Consider the following 21,431-nt stretch of genomic DNA (forward strand, 5'->3'; position numbering starts at 1 on the left):
CCTATATAATAAAAGGCTAATATGCAAATTGTCCCCTAGGGAGTTCAACCAACCAGGAGTTTGACCTCTCTCTATGACATGTGCTAACCATCAGGGAGCAGTGTGGAATGAAGGAAGGCCCTAGTTGGCAGCCAGCAGCTGGGGAAGGAAGGCCCCCATCAGCCCAATCACTGGCCAAGCCTAGGGACCCTACCCGTGCATGAATTCCGTGCACTGGGCCTCTAGTTGTGTGTGTGTGTGTGTGTGTGTGTGTGTGTATCTATCCTATCTAATAATAGACAAACATGGTAATTGACCATACCTTCGCTACGCCTCACATGGGCTAATCAGCATGATATGCAAATTAACCACCAACAAAGATGGTGTCTAATTTGCATACTGCAGGCAGGGCGGGCCAGCGTGAGCCACCATCCAGACCCCCGTGTGCCGCCAAAGCCTCGTCCCCAGCCGGGACCCTCATGTGAGACCCTGGGCAGCGGGACCCTGTGGCCGTGATCGTGGTCATGATCAGAAAGCCAGGAGCAGTCAAGGTGGCCCCCTAGAACCCAGGAGCCCGTCGGTGAGGTCTGCAGGCGAAGCAGCGATTAAGCTATGAGTGGGAGGGTGGAGGGCGGAAGGAGCTACAGGAGCAGCTCTGGCCGGAGACTGAAGACTCCCACTGGAGCGAGGAGCAAAGACTGAAGGCTCCAGCCGCAGTGAAGACTGTGTCCACAGCGAAGATGGAAGGCGGTGGCCAGAGTGAAGGTCTGGGTCCTGGGTGCCAGAGGAAAACTGATGCTGGCAGCCAGGGGAAAGAAGGCCTATTGCACGAATCTTCATGCAGCAGGCCTCTAGTCCTATCTAATAAAAGAGAAACATGGTAATTAGCGTACGACCGCTACCCTTCCCATTGGCTAATCAGGATGATATGCAAATTAACTGCCAGCCAAGATGGCGACCAGCATCCAGGCAGCTTGAAACTAACATGAGGCTTGCTTGCTTCAGTGACAGAGGAAACCAACGTTCCCTGCCTGCCTTGCCGGCCTCTGAGCTTGCAGTTTGAAACATAGTTACAAATATAGAAGCTAAACAAAACCCCAGGAACCTGCTTTAGTCCACCGGCTTCAGTCAGCAGGATCGCAACATTGTTTCAAATACAGAAGGTAAACAAAGGCCAGAAACCTGCTTTCAGCTTCAGAGGCCTAAGAGCTGGAGCCAAGCCTCAAAGCTAAAGCTGGTCCAGAATAAAAAAGAAAAAAAAAGAAAAAAAGGAGCAGTTGGGAGCTTCAGTCACCCGCCAGCCTGAAAACAGCACTCAGCCCCCCACCCTGAAGGGTGTGTGACCAGCTGCAAACAGCCATCATCCCCTCACCCAGGCTGGCCAGGCACCCCAGTGGGGACCCCCACCCTGATCCAGGCAGCGCTCCAACCCCCACCCCACGGGCCCTGCTCTGTGTGTGATGGGGTAGAGCCATAACCTCCCCATCGGCCCTGCCCTGAGTATGAGAGTGACGGCGCCCCAACCCCCTGATCCGCCCTGCTCTGTGTGTGACAGGGGGTGGTGCCCCAACTCCCCTATCGCCCCTACTCTGTGAGTGACAGGGGGGAGCTCCTCAATGCCCTGATCGGCCCTGCTCTGTGCATGACGGGGGAGCTCCCCACCCCCTGATGGGCCCTGCTCTGTGCGTGACAGGGTACAGAGCCCCAACCCCCCTGATGGACCCTGCTCTGTGCGTGACAGGGGGCAGCGCCCCAACCTCCTGATTGGCCCTGCTCTGTGCATGACAGGGGGTGGCGCCGCAACCTCCCCATCGACCCTGCCTTGAGTGTGACAGGGGGCGGTGCCCCAACCCCCCAATCGGCCCTAACCTGAGCGTGACTGAAGGTAGCATCGCAACCTCCCAATCTGCCCTGCTCTGTGCATGACAGGGGGCGGCGCCCCAACTCCCCAATCGGCCCTGCTCTGAGACTGACCAGGGGCTGCACCTAGGGATTGGGCCTGCCCCCTGCCACCCGGGAGCAGGCCTAAGCCAGCAGGTCGTTATCTCCCGAGGGGTCCCAGACTGCGAGAGGGCACAGGCCGGGCTGAGGGACCCCCCCTCCCCCCCGAGTGCACAAATTTTTGTGCACCGGGCCTCTAGTATATATATAAAAGTCTAAGCAACCGTTTGTTCGACTGCTCAACTGGGAGCTATGATGCGCACTGACCACCAGGAGGCATATGCTCAACACACAGGCATGAAAACATGGAACAGACTGATGAATTTCAGAGCGGGAGGGTGGGAAGACATTAACCAAAGATCTTATATGCATACCAGAGACCCGACGCACAGATTCTTGCACCAGGGGGATCCCTCAGTCTGGCCTGTGGGGATAGGGCTGAAACCAGCAGTTTGACATTCCCTGAGAGGTCCCAGGTTGCGGGAGGGTGCAGGCCAGGCCAAGGTGCCCCATTGATGCACGAATCTGTGCACTTGGTTTGCTTTCATATTCATAGCTTGGCTATTATAAATAACTAGAGGCTGGTGCATTAAATTCGTGCATGGGTAGGGTCCCTAGGCCTGACCAACGATCAGGGCCAAACTGTGGGGCAATCAGCGCCTGGCCCTGTCTGCTCACTGGCTGGCCATGCCCCCAACCCCACCACCGGTAACCTCCCTTTGCAGGTCTACCAGTGAGGCAATTGGGGGGGTGGGGTGGGGGCAGCCTTCTGGCACCTGCCTTGACTAGCCTGGAGCCTGTGGGCTGAGGGCAGCTCCTGCATTGAGGGTCTGCCCCTGGTGGTCAGTGCAAGTCATAGCGATCCATCTATCAATTTGCATATTGGGCTTTTATTATATAGGATGTTGAACATAAGGATCCATATGTCTTCTCAAATTAGGGTTTTGTTTTCCTTAGATAAATACCCAGAAGTGGAATTGCTGGATCTGTTTTTAAAACACAGTCTTGTTTTATTTATATTAACATTTATTATTAATAAGTGATTAATTTAGGAAATTTGGAAAACGTAGCCGAGTAAAAAATTTCTTTTTATTACTCCAAGTCCCCAAACTACAAAATAGGCTCTAACACATTTGACTGTTTTATTCCGGAGCTCGTTACGTGGCTGGTGCTTTTAGTTCCTACAGATCTGGTGAAGCCTTCAGGTTTCTCTTGGAAGAAGAGCTCTAGGCTTCGAAAGGAGATACAATGGAGTAATGGGAAAGGCCCAGCTATGAAGTGAGGTGCCCTGACTCTATTCCGCCATCGCCTCGATGTCACACTTTTGCTAAGGCACTCACCTTGCAGGTTTCAGTCTATCTTTGCTTCCCTCCCTTCAGGACCAGCTTTTCTTCTCAATGCCTCCCCCGCAGAATTCAGGGTCCTGAGGCAGACACAGAAACAGCCTCACACAGACTGTTTAGCCAGCTTTCCAGTCGCAAAGGTCAAATCCCTGTGAGAAGTCCCTGATTTAATATCTCTTCTGGAGGTTCTGCTTTTCTGAGCAAACCCAGCAGGAAGGGGGCCACCATATGTGTGGAATCCTCTCCCCAGAAGCTTAGCACCAGCGTCTTCTGTGGATCATGCTCCTCATATGTCCTCTGATTATTGCCTGGCCCTCCTCTCTGCAAGAAGGTAGACTCCCAGAGCACAGTGTCAGTTCCTAACAAAATACTGCAAACTGGGTGGTTTAAAACAACCGAAAGCTATGCTTTCACAGCCCTGGATGTTAGCTGTCTGAAAGCAAGTGTAGGTGGGGCCCCACACCCTCTGCAGCTGCCAGGGGAGGGTCCTTCCTCACCTTCCAGTCACTGGCAGGCTCAGACATCCCTGAAGTGCAGTGGCAGGATTCCCACTTCGACTCTGTCTTCACTCGCACCCTCCCTGCGTCTCTGTGTCCGCATGGCCAGGTTCCCTGTGTCTCTCTCCTCTTCAGATTAGACACCAGTCATGTTGGATTAAGATCCTACTTTACTTGAGTAGGACCTCATCTTCACTAGTTACATCTACAATGACCCCATCCTATCTAATAAAAGAGTAATATGCAAATTAGCCATCACTCTGCGATGAAGATGGCAGCACCCACAGCCAATAAGGAGGGAATATGAAATTGACTGTCACTCCACGACAAAGATGGCGGCAGCTGGGCCTGGACACTTGCATCGTCGCCACGGAAAGCCTCCAGGCCTGCTTCATCGCCTCTGCCACGGGGGCCGGAGGAGCAGAGACACAAGCCTGCAGGGGGGCCCGGCACACAGCAACCCCAAGCCCTGTGGCCGCGGTGGCACTGGGGCTGCAGCAGAGACACAAACCCGCAGGAAACCTGTGTAAAGGGAGATAAACTCATAATTTTATCTCCCTTTCCACAAGATGAGAAAACTGACCCTGATTTATTTAGTGATATGGTCCACACCTTTCTACAAGCACAGGGTATGTTATGACCACTCCCAGGAAGGTCTGGTCAGAATACTGTCTCCAGAGAATAAGGCAACTGTGTCAAATCATCTAAGAGAGGAAACAAGCTTTTGTTGGGTTTATTCTGAAGGTCAGAGAACATGCTACACCCAACATATGCCGTGTTGTTATATTGATGATCTTGACCTGCAGATGCTTGAAAAACAGCAAATGCAAGGAGAGGCTCTCACCGAAGCCTCCTGATCTGCCTAAAATCGGACCCCCCAAAAGGTTCCCTCTATGGGAAGTGTCATCAGCCAGAGAAGACTGACTCCTGTCACAGGACAGGAAACTAGAAGTTGACATCACACCCAAACTTTGTTACAAACTATCTCCCCCACCCCCATTCATCTTTCCTAAGAATCATTTACTCTCCTCTAAGAGGCCTACATCTCCCATCCCCTTTCCCTAGGAAGAAGGTATTTAAATCTGGATTCTAAGCCACTTTGGGAAGTTATTCATTTTTCCCTGGGATCTCCCACATATACATGAGGTACACATGTTAATGAACTTTGGTTTTTCTCTTGGTAATCTGTCTTTCATTACAAGGGCCTCCGCTAAGAACTCAGAAGGGTAGAAGAAAACTATTTTTCCTCTTCCATAATTCTATCTCAGGAAATCAAGTCCCAGGCTGAACAGTGAGGGTGGCTCAAGTGCCAAGCAGTCCCGGCTGAGGGGGTGCAGGGGGCGGGGCGGGGAGCTTCTAAGGGGAAAGCAATGGTATTGGCATCAAAGTAGGACAGAGGGCACATGCATTTTTGCTGGTAGGAGTTTAAAGAGGTTCAACATTTTTGGAGGATGATTTGGCAAAATGGATAGAAATGTTCAAGGTACATCCAAGAGTCTTCTTCTAGGAATCTCATCTGCTGAGATAAAGCACGAGTGCATAAGCCCTGGTCAGAACCCAGAATGCTACTGCAGGCTCTCCTTCCATGATAGGAAAACCTGCTAACAACCTGCATTTTTAGGACAAGGTGGCATCTATACTAATAAAAGGGTAATATGCTAATTAGACTGAATGTCTTCCGGACAACCTTCCGGACAAAGCCATGGTGGCAAGGCTGATGTAGAGGCAGTTAGAGGCGATCAGGCAGGCAGGGGAGAGCAGTTAGGGGGATCAGGCCAGCAGGCAGGTGAGCTTTTAGGAGCCAGTAGTCTCAAGGAGTCCCGGATTGGAGAGGGTGCAGGCCAGGCTGAGGGACCCCCCATCCCATGCACAAATTTCATGCACCGGGCCTCTAGTAGCCAATAAAATCACATTCTGAGGTACTAGGGCAGTGATGGCAAACCTTTTGAGCTCGGCATGTCAGCATTTTGAAAAATCCTAACTTAACTCTGGTGCCGTGTCACATATAAAAATTTTTTGATATTTGCAACCATAGTAAAACAAAGACATATTTTTGATATTTATTTTATATATTTAAATGCCATTTAACAAAGAAAAATCAACCAAAAAATGAGTTCATGTGTCACCTCTGACACGTGTGTCATAGATTCGCCATCACTGTACTAGGGGTTCAGACTTTAGCATGTCTTTTGTGGGAGTCATAATTCATCCTATAACAGTGGTAGTGATGGTTAATTTCATGTCAGCTTGGCTGGGCCACTGCCCGGATATTTCGTCAAACTATTCTGTATGTTTCTGTGAAGAGGTTTGGGATGAGATGAACTTTTAAATGGGTGGACACTGAGTAAAGCAATTTGCCCTCCATGGTGTGTGTGTGGGGGGGGGGGGGGGGCTTTCCCAATCAGGTGAAGGCCTCAATACAACAAAGACTGAGCTCCCCAAGCCAAAAGGAATTATGCCAGCAGAAAACCTTTGAACTCAGACCACAGTTCTTCCCTGGTCTCTAGCCTATTGGCCTACCCTGCAGGCTTTGGACTTGAAACTCCACAATTATATCAACCAATTCCTTAAAATAAATCTCTCTCAGTCTCTCTCTCTTTCTCTTTTTCTCTCTCCCCCCCCCCCTCACCCCCATATATATATATATATTCAATCCCACTTACTGGCTGTGTGACTTTAGGCACATTAGCTTCTCAAAGCTTCAGTCTCCCCAGGTTTGGGCTGGGAATGATGGCAGCGTGTACTTCACAGATGCCATGAGGATTAGAGGGTGCTGTTAGAAAGCCTGGGAGTCATGCCGGGCCATCATGTGCACTGTATAAAGCCTGTGTCTGCTCAGGCTCTGTCTCTGGCATCTAAAACAGGGATTGCATGTAACAGGATGTAAATGCATCTTTGTTGACTGGCTCGATTCCCTCTAATGCTCTTCATTAAGTTCAGGTTGAGGATGTTGAGCCCAAGCCTTAGGCATCGCTAACGCCTCGGTCCTGCTACACAAACAGGCCCAGCCAAAGTGGCTGGTCCTGGAGTGTCATCTACGTCCAGGCGCACTTGGTGTCTGACTGTAGAGCTACCTGGACAACCTCGGGTCTCCCAAACGCCCCACCTGGGTGTGCCTGCTCTCCCCTCCTCTCTCCTCCGCAGTCAGCAGGGCATCCCGAGGAGCCTTCCACGCAGTGACTGGCGGGTTTACATCCATCTCTGCATCTGAGGCCAGGAGACCCCTCCACCGCACAAGGAGCGGTGTCTCTCAGCGATGCAGGCAGCACCCACTGGCCAGAGCGAAGCAGCTCGAGCCCCACCCCATTAACATTCACCAGCGAGAACTAAACCACCAACTGGTACCACGTCTTCCGAATGTCAGCCTGAAGGCTGTGTTTCTACAGAACTTCACCTGCCTGGTGCTCTGAGCTGATGAGAACTTAAGAAAACACAATGGGATTAGAAAGCACTCACCAATAAGGTCGCCCAGTCGCCTAAACTTTTCCACGAGTGGCTCACTTAAGAGGCCACGTGCGAGTTTCTAATTAAAGGACTATTAGAAGAATACATTCACACATTTCAGAGCCAGGATTAATTTTCTTGATTGAAAACTGCCAGGGAAAAGAATGGATTGCAAATACATGAAATATGAGAAAATGAGACTTAATGAATTCTAAGTTTATTCACTGAAGTATTTAACGATCCAAGCATCAAGTGGGATAATAAATTTGAGTGTGTCATACGACGGGCCTGCTTTCATTCACGTTTGTAAAAGGAGCATTGTCATCAGTACAGTTGCCTCTTGTCACAAAAGTCAAGTTAAAACCCCAGTCAAGGCACCTGGGAGCGAAGAGATGGCCCGTTCCCTGGGTGACTAGGGAGAGTTTAAGGAAGACCACTGCTGCCAGGACGGGGCAGGGCTGAAGGAAACCCAAAAAGGGCAAAGGGCAAAGGGCGAAGAGCCATGCACCCGGGCCGCTCCCACCCCTGCGGCACCAGGAAACCACAGAGCTCTGCTGCGCTCTCTCAGCAGCCGGGGAGTAAATTCAGGCGCAAAGGATACGTGTTCAGAGGTTGATACGTGCAATGGTGAGAAACAAGCGGGAAGGGGACACAAGTGGGGTTGAGGGAGAGACTCTGAGCGCGGTGGCCCAGGAGGGCTTCCTCAGGGGAGATGGCATTTCACCTGAGACCCGAGGAGGAGGATGAGGAGGAGGAGGAGGAGGAGGAGGAGGAGGAGGAGGAGGAGGAGGCCAGGGGAGGAGCAGGGCACTCCCAGTCCCGCTCAGGGAAGCTGGGGGGACCGAGGCCTGCTTTGGAGGCGGAGAGAAGCCCGAAGCTGGAAGGTGGTGAACGGGGGGAGAGGAAGGTGAAGGTGAGCCCTTGTGGACCCTGTGAGGCGTTTGGGTTTTGGCTCCTGATGTGAAAGAGTTTGGACCAGGGACGCTGATAGAAGCGAAGGCGGTTCATCGAGGCCCTGAGGGTGCGAGGGCCGGAGGCCCAGGCTCTGCGCTGGGTGCGGCTCAGGGGCTTTCTGGTCGAGGACTCGGAAGGTGCTGGGGTTAACCACTTGGGGCATAGTTAGCAGGCTTCTCCTTTTTATACAGCAGATGTCCATGTATCCGCCAGTGAAGCAAAGCATTCTGGGATTGGGCAACACGTATTATGGGATGCAGGAAGGGACTTTGGCAAGCAGCCATGGAGTTTGTCTCTGTGATTTTGGCTTGGCTTTAGATCCGAAAAACAAGCGTGAAAGAAGCCAGGTTCGTCCCCGGACCACTGCTTTACGGCTGCCTGTGATGGCTGCCACTGTTCTGGCAGGGCCGACTCAATGGAGTAACTTGCGGGAACACTTCATTTTACCTGTTTGTCCCTCTCTGACTCGTGAGCCAAATGTTTAGCCACATCTGGAGGATCCCAGCTTCCCCCCCATCATCACAGTGGGTGGCCTGGAGGTGAGGAGAGACCCTGTGGCTCCCAGCCTCCCCCCTTGAATTCCCTTCTTCCTGCAGGTTTCTGCTTATCCTGGCTCCCCCTTCACGCCCTCTCCTTCCACAGCCTGCCCTGCAGACTTCAGGCTCCTGCTCAGATGGAGAACGGCCTCCTCTCGACCTTCAACCAGCTCTTACCATCACAAAAAGGCAACTCCCTGTAATAAATCCCTAAAAATATATCTTCTAAAGGTCCTGCTTTTCTGAGCAAGCGCTGACCAATACAGCAGGAAAGGGGCCCCCATCTGCGTAAAAGCCTCACCCCTCAAACTTAGCACCAAGAGTCTTTTCTATCTCTGACCGTAAAAATGGTGCAGGAAGGACTCGGATAGAGGCTGCTTAACCATGTCCTCCTGCACCCAGCACTGTGACCAGGGCAGGGGCGGGTGGGGATGCCCGAGACTCATCCCTCATGGCTGCAGAGAAAGAAAGGCGGCAGCGCCCACACAGCCCGTCAAAGGTCAGGCCCTGGGAGGAGGACCAGGCCGGAGGAGGAGGAAGGTGCCGGGCAAGCGGGCAAACGAAGCTGGTGTCCTCACACCGTCCGCTTTCTTGTTGGGGATGGGGCTGTATTTACTTGCAGAAGACAAAATGGGATGTAATCAGTTGGCAAGTAACGGTTCCTGTACCCAAGCACCAAGCATGGCACTCCTTGAATATTATCTCCCCTAATCCCCACAATAACTCCGTGAGGAAGCCAGAGCTCAGGGGGGTGATGACTTGCCCCAGTCCCTAGGTGGGGAGGAGGGGAGCTCGAACTCAGGTCTGTCTGTCTGAGCGGCTAGCTCTTACCCCATTCTGCCCATATGCCCAGACATGTATGAGTCTAAAGGTAAAGTCTCTCGCACTCTGTTCGCCTAACCTTGGTAATTTTGTACAAATTGATCAGCAAGCTGAGAATATCGCCTTTCTCCCTCCCTGCAGGTGAAGCTGCCGTGAGAAGCCCCGGACAGCCGCCGTGTCATTCTCGTTAGTACTTGGCAAGACAACTCATACGAGAAACCTTAGGAGGGTGAGCAGGGGACGAGCCTTCATTGGAACAGCCCAGAAAGGATAGGAGTTTTTAAAGCCGGCCCTGGTGCCCTCAGAGAGCAGTGTAAAATCACTGTGTTACCAAGTGGCTGCAATACACAACCTTGTGTTGCAATAGAGGACACTTTCATGCTTAGTTCATCAGCAGATTCTGAAATGAAGTGAGAAAACAACAGTTTAGGTTCTAACACTGGATATTCTCTAGAGCAGCGGTTCTCAACCTGTGGGTCGCGACCATTGGAAAACACATATAGCATATCAGATATTTACATTATGATTTATAACAGTAGCAAAATTACAGTTACGAAGTAGCAACGAAAATAATTTTATGGTTGGGGGTCACCACAACATGAGGAACTGTATTAAAGGGTCGCGGCATTAGGAAGGTTGAGAACCACTGCTAGAGTAAAACTGAGTGAGTCTCGGGGGAAAGTGGGTGTTTTGTATGTTTGAGGAGCAGAGACAATTGCTTCTATTAGCACTGAAGGTGCCGGAGGACAGTCCTTTCTAGGAACCTGAAGGAAGTCCCTGGGCATAGCCAGGCAGAGGTGCTTACCAGCTGCAGTCCTTCCCTGCCAGGCAGGGCATTAGCGGAGCATCTGAAAGGTGTGGGGGTATTTCATGCACCAAATGGTTTTCCGACTATGATCCTTCTCAGCTGGGATTTGCAAACCTTTAAACCTGAGGAAGTTGAACTGGAAAAGGCCAGGCAGAAGATTCCAGAAGGTGAGAAGGCTTTCCCCTCCCTCGTCAATTCTCCTTTGTTCATTTAGTGGGAGAAGCCAGGCTGAGGCGGAGCTGGAGCTGCTGGAGGGATCACCTGGATGCGATGCTCTCCAGGCATCTCTCTGGCCTAAAACAAGTCCCGCCTGATGGTGGCGTTTTCCTGCCTTGGCCTGTACCCTTCTCTGGAAATAGAAATGCTGAGTCTGTTTCAAGGACTGGGTAGCTGGCTTACACTCTCACCAGGGTGTGGAGCCCCTCAAATCCTTGCGCGTCATTCAGAGCATGCAGCTCTGTGGGTTTAGGCTAATTGGTCTATAGTGCACTTGGAAAAAGAGACGGGAGCTTGCAGGTGAGGGCAGAACAGAACAGGAGCCAGGGAACACTGCTCCTAGCTCCTGCCCACCCACCCGGTCTGGCTTCAGTGTGTGGCCGTCTGTTTGGTTGCCCCCGGAGCAGACTTGAGACCAGGATCTGAGTGCAAGTTTACTTGGGAGATAACCCCCAAAGCACAAATTGAGCAAGTGTAAGGCAGGGACCAAAAAGAAGCCATAACGGAGGTGCTAGCCCACACCTCTAGGCAGAGAGCTGACCCCCTGGGGCATCGTGGCAGTGGAGAGCATCCTTGGAGCAGTATCCTCGTTGCTCGTGGTGGAGGGCTGCTCCCATTCTATGTTGGCACCTCTGGCCTGCCACGATCCCGGCAAGAGAGCGCTGGCTTCCAGAGAAAACTCAAGCAAGAAAATGCAAACGGTGGTGGGGTGGCTGCAGGCTCCCTGCGTGGGTCCGGTGTGGGGGACACAGGCTGGCAATGGCATGATTCCTGCTGGCTGGACAGTGGGAGGTGGGAGGAAAGACTCCATCTGCACCCCCCCTTATATGGGTACCTCACAAGCCCCTCATTCCTCTCTTGGCTGTGGACAGAGGCCGACTCTGCCCAGGCCCTATAGAGACTCTGATAAGTTCTCTCTCTAGGCCTTGCTGAGGGCAGACAATTATTCACCAACAGCTTAGTTCTGTCTCCTTGGCAACAGAAGGACCAATGCAACAGAAATGAAATACATTTTTTAGAAAATATGTATGGTATGAACAATACATAAAGACTCAGTTCTAATTTTTTCATAAAAATGCCTCTAAGTGATATATGGCTTTTGAACAGTGATGACAGCGGATTTTCCAGCATAGTCTCAAGAAGTCCTTACCATAAAAACCACATAGTCATATCAATTGATGCAGAAAAAGCATTTGACAAAATCCGACACCCTTTTTTTGATAAAAACTCTCAGCAAGGTAGGAATAGAAGGATCATACCTCAACATAATAAAAGCCATATATGACAAACCCACAGCCAACATCATAATCAATGGGCAAAAACTAAAACCATTTCCCCTAAGCACAGGAACAAGACAGGGATGCCCCCTCTCACCACTCCTGTTCAACATAGTACTGGAAGTGTTAGCCATTGCAATTAGACAAGAAGAAGAAATAAAAGGCATCCAAATTGGAAAAGAAGAAGTAAAACTGCCCTTATTTTCAGATGACATGATACTGTACATAGAAAACCCTAAAGACTCCATCAAAAAATTATTAGACTTAATAAATGAATTCGGCAATGTAGCAGGATACAAAATTAATGCCAAGAAATCTATGGCATTTCTATACACCAATAGTGAACTTACAGAAAGTGAGACTAAAAAAGCAATCCCATTTACCATCGCACCAAAAAATTAAGATACCTAGGAATAAACTTAACTAAGGAGGTAAAAGACTTATATGTGAAGAACTACAGGACACTGAAAAAAGAGATAGAGGAAGACATAAACAGATGGAAGAACATACCGTGTTCATGGATTGGTAGAATCAACATCATCAAAATGTCCATATTACCCAAAGCAATCTATAGATTCAATGCAATCCCCATTAAATTAACAAAGGCATATTTCACAGATCTAGAACGAATGCTCCAAAAATTCATTGGGAATTAAAAAAAAGACCTCGAATAGCTGCAACAATCCTGAGAAAGAAGAACAAAGTAGGTGGAATCTCAATACCAGATATCAAGCTGTATTACAAAGCCACTGTTCTTAAAACAGCTTGGTACTGGCACAAGAACAGACATATAGATCAATGGAATAGAATAGAGAATCCAGGAATCGACCCAAACCACAATGCCCAATTAATATTCAACAAAGGAGGCAAGAGCATACAATGGAGTCAAGACAGTCTCTTCAATAAATGGTGTTGGGAAAATTGGACAGATACATGCAAAAAGATGAAACTAGACCACCAACTCATACCATACCCAAAAATAAACTCAAAATGGATAAAAGACTTAAATGTAAGACGGGAAACCATAAAAATACTAGAGGAATCCACAGGCAGCGAAATCTCAAACATATGCCAAAGGAATTTCTTCTCTGATACAGCTCCTAGGGCAATGGAAACTAAAGAGAAAATAAACAAATGGGACTACATCAAAATAAAAAGCTTTTGCACAGCAAAGGAAACCATCAACAAAACAACAAGAAGGCCCACTGCATGGGAGAACATATTTGCCAATGTTATCACCAATAAGGGTTTAATCTCCAACATTTACAGGGAACTCATGCAACTTAACAATAGGAAGGTACACAATCCAATCAAAAAATGGGCAACGGACCTAAATAGACACTTTTCAAAAGAGGACATACAGAAGGCCGAAAGACATATGAAAACATGCTCAAAGTCACTAATTATACGAGAGATGCAAATCAAAATGACAATGCGTTATCATCTCACACCTGTCAGAATGGCTATCATCAACAAATCAACAAACAACAAGTTTTGGAGAGGATGTGGGGAAAAAGGAACCCTTCTGCCCTGCTGGTGGGAATGCAGACTCGTGCAGCCACTGTGGAAAATATGGAGTTGCCTCAAAAAACTAAAAATGGAACTCCCTTTTGACCCAGTGATCCCACTTCTAGGACTATATCCCAAGAAACCAGAAACACCAATCAGAAAGGATATATGCACCCCTATGTTCATAGCAGCACAATTCACCATAGCTAGGATCTGGAAACAGCCTAAGTGCCCATCAGTAGATCAATGGATTACAAAACTGTGGTACATCTACACAATGGAATACTAGGCTGCAGTGAAAAAGAAGGAACTCTTGCCATTTGCAACAGCATGGATGGAACTGGAGAGCATTATGCTAAGTGAAATAAGCCAGTCAGAGAAAGATAAATACCACATGATCTCACTGCTTGGGCTGCAGTGTGGCTGAGGAGCCAGGCCCCACACCCAGCACATCTGCACTGCTGGCAGTGCAGTCTGGGAAAGTCAGTTAACCTCACCAACCTCAGGTTCCTCGTCTAAAAGATGAGCAAAGGGTGTACAGCCTCTTAGAGCTGTTGGGACAGTTAAAGGGGATCATGTGTATACGGCTGCTCAGAAAACATCACTTCCAAAAGAAAGGAAAGAATTGTCATTTCTGGGGATCCTCTCTTTTTTGCTTCTCTCCTCTCTGCTGCCCCCCCCCCCTCACCTCTCAGGACTTGGTCTTCTAGGAGCCTGGGGGTTTATCTCCTCTAGTGATTCTTAAATCTCTACAGTTCTGTTTTGTTAATGATATTATTATGATACATTTGGTTTCCAATAACCAACGGAAGACATGGTCACTTCAAGGAGGCCAAGGGGCCTCATCCTGCCAAGGCAACATGGTGGACAGGCACATGTTTTTGTTTACATTGTTTTCAGGGGAGGGAGCCCACACACCACATGGATTTTTGTGTCCTGGCTCTCACTTTTCATATCATTATGTAACCACCTTACTGCCATTAAAACTTCTCGATCATGTTATAATGTACTTAACCATCTCCCATTGTGGGATATCTACACTAATAAAAGAGAAAGATGCAAATTGTCCATACCTTCGCAACACCCACCAGCCAATCAGGAGTGGGTATGCAAATTAACCCAACAAAGATGGCAAGTTAATTTGCATACACAGGCGCCGAGCAGCTGGGGGCAGGGTGGGACACTTGCATCGTTTCAGACGTTCCGCACCGCCCCAGCCGCTCCAGGCCTCTGGGCAGTGTGGGAAGGTGGAAAGGCGGCTCTGGCAGGAGCGAAGGCGGTGCCGGCAGCCAGGGGAAGGAAGGCCCATTCTTGCACGAATCTTCGAATCTTTGTGCATCGGGCCTCTAGTTTAAAATATTTCTATATTTTCTCTGTTGAAAATAATGCACAGGACTGAGTCACAAGCCTCCAGCTACTCCACTTTGAAGCCTGTGTGGCCGTCATGTCTGGGCCCAGTGTAGGCCAAGTTCAGCACTGCTGCTCTCTGCTGCCCTACCCATGCCCCTCTGGGCAGCTCCCCTGCTCTGGGTGGTTCCCATGGCCGAGGAGTGACTCCCATGATCTGAGTGGTTCTCATGGTGGAAGTCAGAGCCTTCCTGTCTCAGGGTGGAAGTCAGAGCCTTCCTGTCTTTCCCTCCCTGCAGAGGTTGGCAATGCCCTTCTTCTGGAAGCCAATGCCTGGTGGGTCAGAAGTCAGGCCCAGCCATTGTACTATCCCATCCAACCAGCAATGAGATTGGTCTAAAGAGAGGCTACAGACACTGGGACAGACCAATCAGAGTCCTTCCCTGAGACACTGCTAATGCTGTGAGAAAGGGTGACAAGCGCAACCGTGGGGAGCATTGGACTGCCCTCCCGTAGTGTGGGCGCGTGAGGGGCCAGGGCCTGAGCACATGAAGACAGAGGCCTAGGGCTGGATGGGGCACCAGCTCAACCCTGAGCCGCCTGCTGTGTGCCAGACACTGGGAAGGACCCTGATCCTCCCCGCTGCCTGAGCCAAGGCCTTCCCTTGTCACCTACCATGGATGGGGTTCTGTTTCAGCTCCTTTCTCAGAAAATCCTGGCTAGTCCCCCCTCAAAGCGGCCTTCCTAAGGCTGTGACACTTTCCAGGAGAGTTTAACTCAGGCCCCCATGAAACTTGGCGTCTGCTGCCAATTCCTCTTTCCAATTTCCCCAGAACAAAACAGGAAGCTGTGGGAAGGAACCCCAGGAACCCTGCAAGGCTGGCTCACCCCCAAGAACCCTGGGATCTGCACTGAGTCTGGCCATGAGGCTGGCTCTGGCCACAGTGCCCTCCAGCTGCGGTGGAGGAAAGGTGGGGCACGCAATTAGAGATGGGAGCTTTCCTTTTACAGGCACTCTGTTTTTAAAGTGTGTGTTTCTCTTCACTTTGTTTTTAGCTGTTAACATCTTTTGTCATTGGATAAGAAGGAAATAAAGGGCTATTTTTAGAGGCAGATGCATAGGAAAATTCTCTGAAACTGTTTTGTAACCCTCTCCATTCAGAACAAAGCTCCTCTGGGTGTGAGAAAGGGCTGTGCAAGGAAATGTTTCACATGTGTGAAAACTTTTGGAAAATCACTTTTGCTTTTGTGTTACCGAGTGGATTCTTAAAGTGGATGCTGGTTTAATCAGGAACCTCCTCAGCAGGACCTGTCTTATGTCCAGAAGAGCAGGGACCTCCTCAGACCTGTTCCACATCAGAATCCTTCAGCCTTCCCGCCGCTGCCTGTGGCTCTCTCTGACACTCACAGGCCTCCACAGTCTGCAGTGAGAAACCCCACAGCCGCGCAGTGTTCAAGGAGGGCCTCCACAGGGCTCATTCTTCTCATAAGATCTCAGGTTGCCTCTTAGTTTAAAATGCAAATATTATCCTATCTAATAATAGACAAACATGGTAATTAGCCGTAACTTTGCTACCCTTCCCATTGGCTAATCAGGGTGATATGCAAATTAACTGCCAACCAAGATGGCGACCGGCAGCCAGGCAGCTGAAGAGAACATGAGGCTTGCTTGCTCCAGTGACGGAGGAAGCCAAGGTTCCCCGCCTGCCGCAGCCCAGCTCTGAGCTCCGGATGCAACAATGTTCCAATTATAGAAGCTAAACAAACCCAGAAACCTGCTTTCAGTCACCAGCGGGCTCAGATCTTAGAGTGCCAGTGGTGGCAACAGAGTTTGAATTATAGAAGCTAAACAAACCCAGATACCTGCTTTCAGCCAGCTGCAGCCTCAGAGCTGGAGCCGGCTCTCAGCTCCAGCGACAGCTATAGAAGGTAAATAAATCCCAGAATTAAAAAAAAGAAAAAAAAAAGAGGCTGGGAGCTTCAGTCACCTGCCAGCCTGAAAACGGCCCTCAGCCCCTCACCCAGACTGGCCAGGCACCCCAGTGGGGACCCCCACCCTGCAGGGGGTGTGACCAGCTGCAAGCAGCCACCATCCTCTCATCCAGGCTGGCCAGACACCCAAGCAGGACCCCCACCCTGATCCGGGACACCCTTCAGGGCAAACCAGCCGGCCCCACCCACGCACCAGGCCTCTATCCTATATAGTAAAAGGGTAATATGAAAACTGACCCTAACAGCAGAAGGACTGGGAATGACTGGTCACTATGACACACACTGACCACCAGGGGGCAGACGCTCAATGCAGGAGCTGCCCTCTGGTGGTCAGGGCGCTCTCACATGGGAGGAGCTCTGCTCAGCCATGCTGATGGCTGCCAGTACAGCAGTGGTGGTGGGAGCCTCTCCTGCCTCCTGAGCAGCGCTAAGGGTGTTCGACTGCAGTTTAAGCCTGCTCCCCACTTGCAAGTGGACATCCTCCGAGGGTTGCCGGGCTGCCAGAGGGATGTCTGATTGCCATCTTAGGCCCAATCCCCCAGGGAGCAGGCCTAAGCCAGCAGGTGGTCATCCCCTGAGGGGTCCCAGACTGTGAGAGGGCACAAACTGGGCTGAGGGACCCCCCTCCCCACCAAGCGCACAAATTTTTGTGCACCGGGCCTCTAGTAGGAGAATAAAAGCCTATTTTGATTAGTCATAAAGACCTTCAGTTAAATTCGAACCATGGCTGAGTCCTGTTCCTGATGGTTTTTATACCTTACCAGAGGCCTGGTGCATGAAATTCGTGCATGGGTGTGGTCCCTAGGCCTGGCTGGTGATCAAAGCATGAGCATCTAGTGTAGAAGGGCAGGTCCCAGCTAACCTCTGCACCCTGGGCAGCACCTGGGCCTCCATGTCCCCCCTCCGCCTGAGTCATCGGGCCTCCACCCAGCTCCCTCAGCACCTGGGAGCTGGGCAGTGGCCCTGCCCCCTGCCGCCACTGCTGGTCACCGTCTGCAGGGCAATCAGTGGGGTGATCGGTCCCTGCTCGCACTCACCTTGGTCTGGCACCACCCGCTTACCTGCTCCACTATCCCATCGTGGTCCCGCTCTCATCAGGGCCCATCGGGGTCGGCAGCACCTCCATGGTCCACACCACCCCCTGGTGGTCAATGCACATCATAGTGAGTGGTCAAACTCCTGGTCAAGGGGACAATTTGCATATTAGGCTTTTATTATATAGGATGTCACCTAATGCTGACTTTGATGAGCTGTTATCTATTTTCCCAGTTGGCAGAGGACATGAACGCTCAGTGAGGCAGGACAATGCCTCGAGTTTCAGTGTTTAGGAAGGGGCCCAGCTGTGATCTCAGTACGGGGAGGTTTTGCTGTGCAGGAATTAGAGGAGCTGGGTTCTGAGGAAAGGGTGCTGCCTGGTGTGCGCAGGCCTGAAAGGGTGTCAAAGGGAGGCACCTGGTTTGTCTGAGTCACCCCAAGTGAGGGGCAAAGGGAAACACAGCCAGGCCTGGCCTGCACTCCTGGGCTCAGGGCCACAGGCACCACTGTGCACTGGCCAAGGCCACAAGCCTGGCTGGTATATCCAGAGCCATCCAGCACTGGCACTAGTGATGCCAGCAATTCCCCGCTGCTGCTGGCAACAGGATAGCAGAGTTATGCCTTTTTGTTTCCCTTCCTCTACTGGCACTCACACTGCACTTCCTTTTTCTTTCCTCTTCATAAGAGAGAGGACTGGTTCATGAAACCTCTGCTTGAGGGACCCTGAGAGAAGGCGCATTGCTCTCATGGCTGCCAGGATATTAGCAGTGACCCAGGAAACACCATGGTTTGGGTTGAGTAGATAGAAAGAAGCATCTGTTTCTAACTTAGCATGGCCATGCTGCACTCTGTTGGGTGCTCCAAAGCAGTGGTCGCCAACTGGTGGTCCGCAGACCACTGGTGGTCGGTGAGGTCCGAAAAGTTGGCGACCACTGCTCCAAAGGGTCTCCACCAGTCACGTGGGGTTGTGGTTCGAGGATTCTTCCTGTTGCTACATCTGCCATTTCTGTTCCTTGCTGCCTGTGGAGCTGTCAAACTGGCAGGTATGATGAATGAGTAAGGACAGCCTCCCCATGGTGAGAAGGAGATGCCCTTCCAGTGGCAGCACATACGAATCATTTGTGGGGAGAGAGTCATTTGGGGGACTTCTAGATAAATGAACACAAAGCATCTGGGCTGTTCCCCCAATGATTCTTAAACCCTCACTTTGGTGTGGGGTCCAAGTAGCCTTAGCTCCCTGACTTAGTCTGCAGTCATTGGGGCAGGTCCTGGCTTAAGACCTAAAATGCTGGCCTCAGAGAGGCCTCAGGCTCCCAACTTCAGGTGCCACACTGCTGCTCACTGCCATGCAACCTGCCACCTTCCCCAGTGCCACTCGGAGAGAGATGGCTGAGTATGGGGAATGGGTGTGCTCTAAAGCTTGCCACCAGGTGATCAGTGCCCTGGGATTTGTGCCTGAGTCATCAGGTCCAGTGGCTCTCTCTTAATCATCTTTTATTGCCTATTTTTCTATATAACACCAGTAGAGTACAGGTCCATAATGTAAGAATTACTGAATCATGATTATCTAATTAAAGAGTAATATGCAAATTAACCATCAATTCATCACTCCATCACAAGAATGGCAATGGCCATGGAGCTGGAGCAAGCAGAAGGCTTGGGTTGCCCCGGCAATGGAGGAAGCTGTTGGGGTCCAACCCCAGCAGGTCCAGGGGTTCCCAATGGAGTCGGTGAAGAAGGAATGACACGGAGACAGCATTCAGTTGATCAGCAGCCTAGCCAGTTTCTAGCCAGGTTCTCCAGCCAGGTTCTCTAGCCAGGTTCTGTCTTTATTGTCCTGTTACATCTGTATTTATACCAGTTGATTTTAGTCCTATCCATTCTATTCCAAAGGTTAGGGCATTTGTTAATCTAGTTCTGTTGAGTTTAATCCTGTCTAGGTTAATCTCTGTGTTCCATTATAAGGGCTATTCCAAGGTCACTGCTCTACTGATAAGCTACAAGGAAGTGACTGAAGGAGATTATCCTACTCAGTAAAGGTTATGTCCTCCCCGCCTCGCTGCTTGCCTTCCCTGGGACTGCCCTGTGTCGGTGAGTCTCCAGGGGTATAGGCTTTGGTGCTTTCCCTGGTGGGCTGACCCCTGGGGATGTGGGCCCAACAAGTCCCAAACTTATTGCTAACAGTCTTAGTCCAAGTTCTTCATAAGTAGTACATGGTATTTCTGTAACACTAGGAGGTTTCACTGATTTATTCTCTTCCTTAGTCCTGTTAATCCTAACTCCAGCGAAAAATCCTCACTTGAGGAAACAACCTTTCTCAGGGAGGTGGTCTTGTTTAAAACCCATAGCGCTAAGAGGGGGAGCAAATATATTAAGAACAGTATGCCATATATGTCAAGTCCTTTGAAACATATGCTGTGCAGATGTTTTTTCCTTGCAGTGACTGTGTCAAGCAGCAAGGATGGACCAGCTTCAGGCAGGAAGCCAAGCTTCCCACCTGCCCTGGTCAGCACTGGGCTCTGCTCAAGGCTACAAAGTTTCAATTATTGAAGATAAATAAATCCCAGAAAAAAAAGAAAAGAAAAAAAGGAGAGGCTGGGACTTGAGTCGCTGGGGGGCGTGGCCAGCCTGAAAACTGCCATCAGCCCCTCAACCAGTCTGGCCAGGTACCCCAGCGGGAACCCCCCTCCCTCCCTGAAGGGACTATGACCAGCCTGAAAATGGCCCTCAGCCCCTCACCCAGGCTTGCCAGGCACCCCAGTAGAGACCCCCATCCTGAAGGGGGTGTGGCCAGCCTGAAAACAGCTCTCAGCCCCTCACCCAGGCTGGCCACACACCCATGGGGTGAGGGTCCCCACTGGGGGGCTTAACCAGCCTAAAAATGGCCCTCAGCCCCTCATGCAGGCTAGCCAGTCATCCCAGCGGGACCCCCCACCCTGAAGGGGCTGTGGTCAGCCTACAAACAGCCCTCAGTCCCTCACCCAGGCTGGCCAGGCACCCAAGCAGGACCCCCACTCTGATCCGGGACACACTTCAGGGCAAACCAGCTGGCCCCCACCCGTGCACCAGGCCTCTATCCTATATAATAAAAGGGTAATATGCAAATTGGTCCTAACAGCAGAACTACTGAGAATGACTGGTCACTATGACACACACTGACCACCAGGGGGCAGACGCTCAATGCAGGAGCTGCCCCCTGGTGGTCAGTGTGCTTCCACAGGGGGAGCTCTGCTCAGTCACAAGTCAGGCTAACAGCTGCCAGTACAGCGGTGGTGGTGGGAGCCTCTCCTGCCTCCTCAGCAGCACTAAGGATGTCCAACTGCAGCTTAGGCCTGCTCCCCGCTGGCAAGTAGACATCCACCAAGGGCTCCCGGGCTGCCAGAGGGATGTCTGACTGCCAGCTTAGGCCCGATTCCCTGAGGAACGGGCCTAAGCCAGCAGGTGGACATCCCCTGAGCGGTCCTAGACTGCAAGAGGGCACAGGCCGGGCTGAGGGACCCCCCTCCCCGCCGAGTGCACAAATTTTTGTGCACCGGGTCTCTAGTTTACTCATAAGAAGTAGGTCAGCTTGTCAAATGTTGAGCAGGACGTACTCAGTAGGAGTCTCCCTTCATTGCCAGCAGGTCACCTCATGCTATTTAATCAGTCAAGGTTTCCAAGTGGAAAGAGGTTGGGAGATACACAGGACTTGAATCTCCAAAACACGAATTTACTGACCATGCCTGAAACCA

This window comes from Myotis daubentonii, chromosome 14 (assembly GCF_963259705.1).
Source record: "Myotis daubentonii chromosome 14, mMyoDau2.1, whole genome shotgun sequence".
NCBI classification, from domain to species: domain Eukaryota; kingdom Metazoa; phylum Chordata; class Mammalia; order Chiroptera; family Vespertilionidae; genus Myotis; species Myotis daubentonii.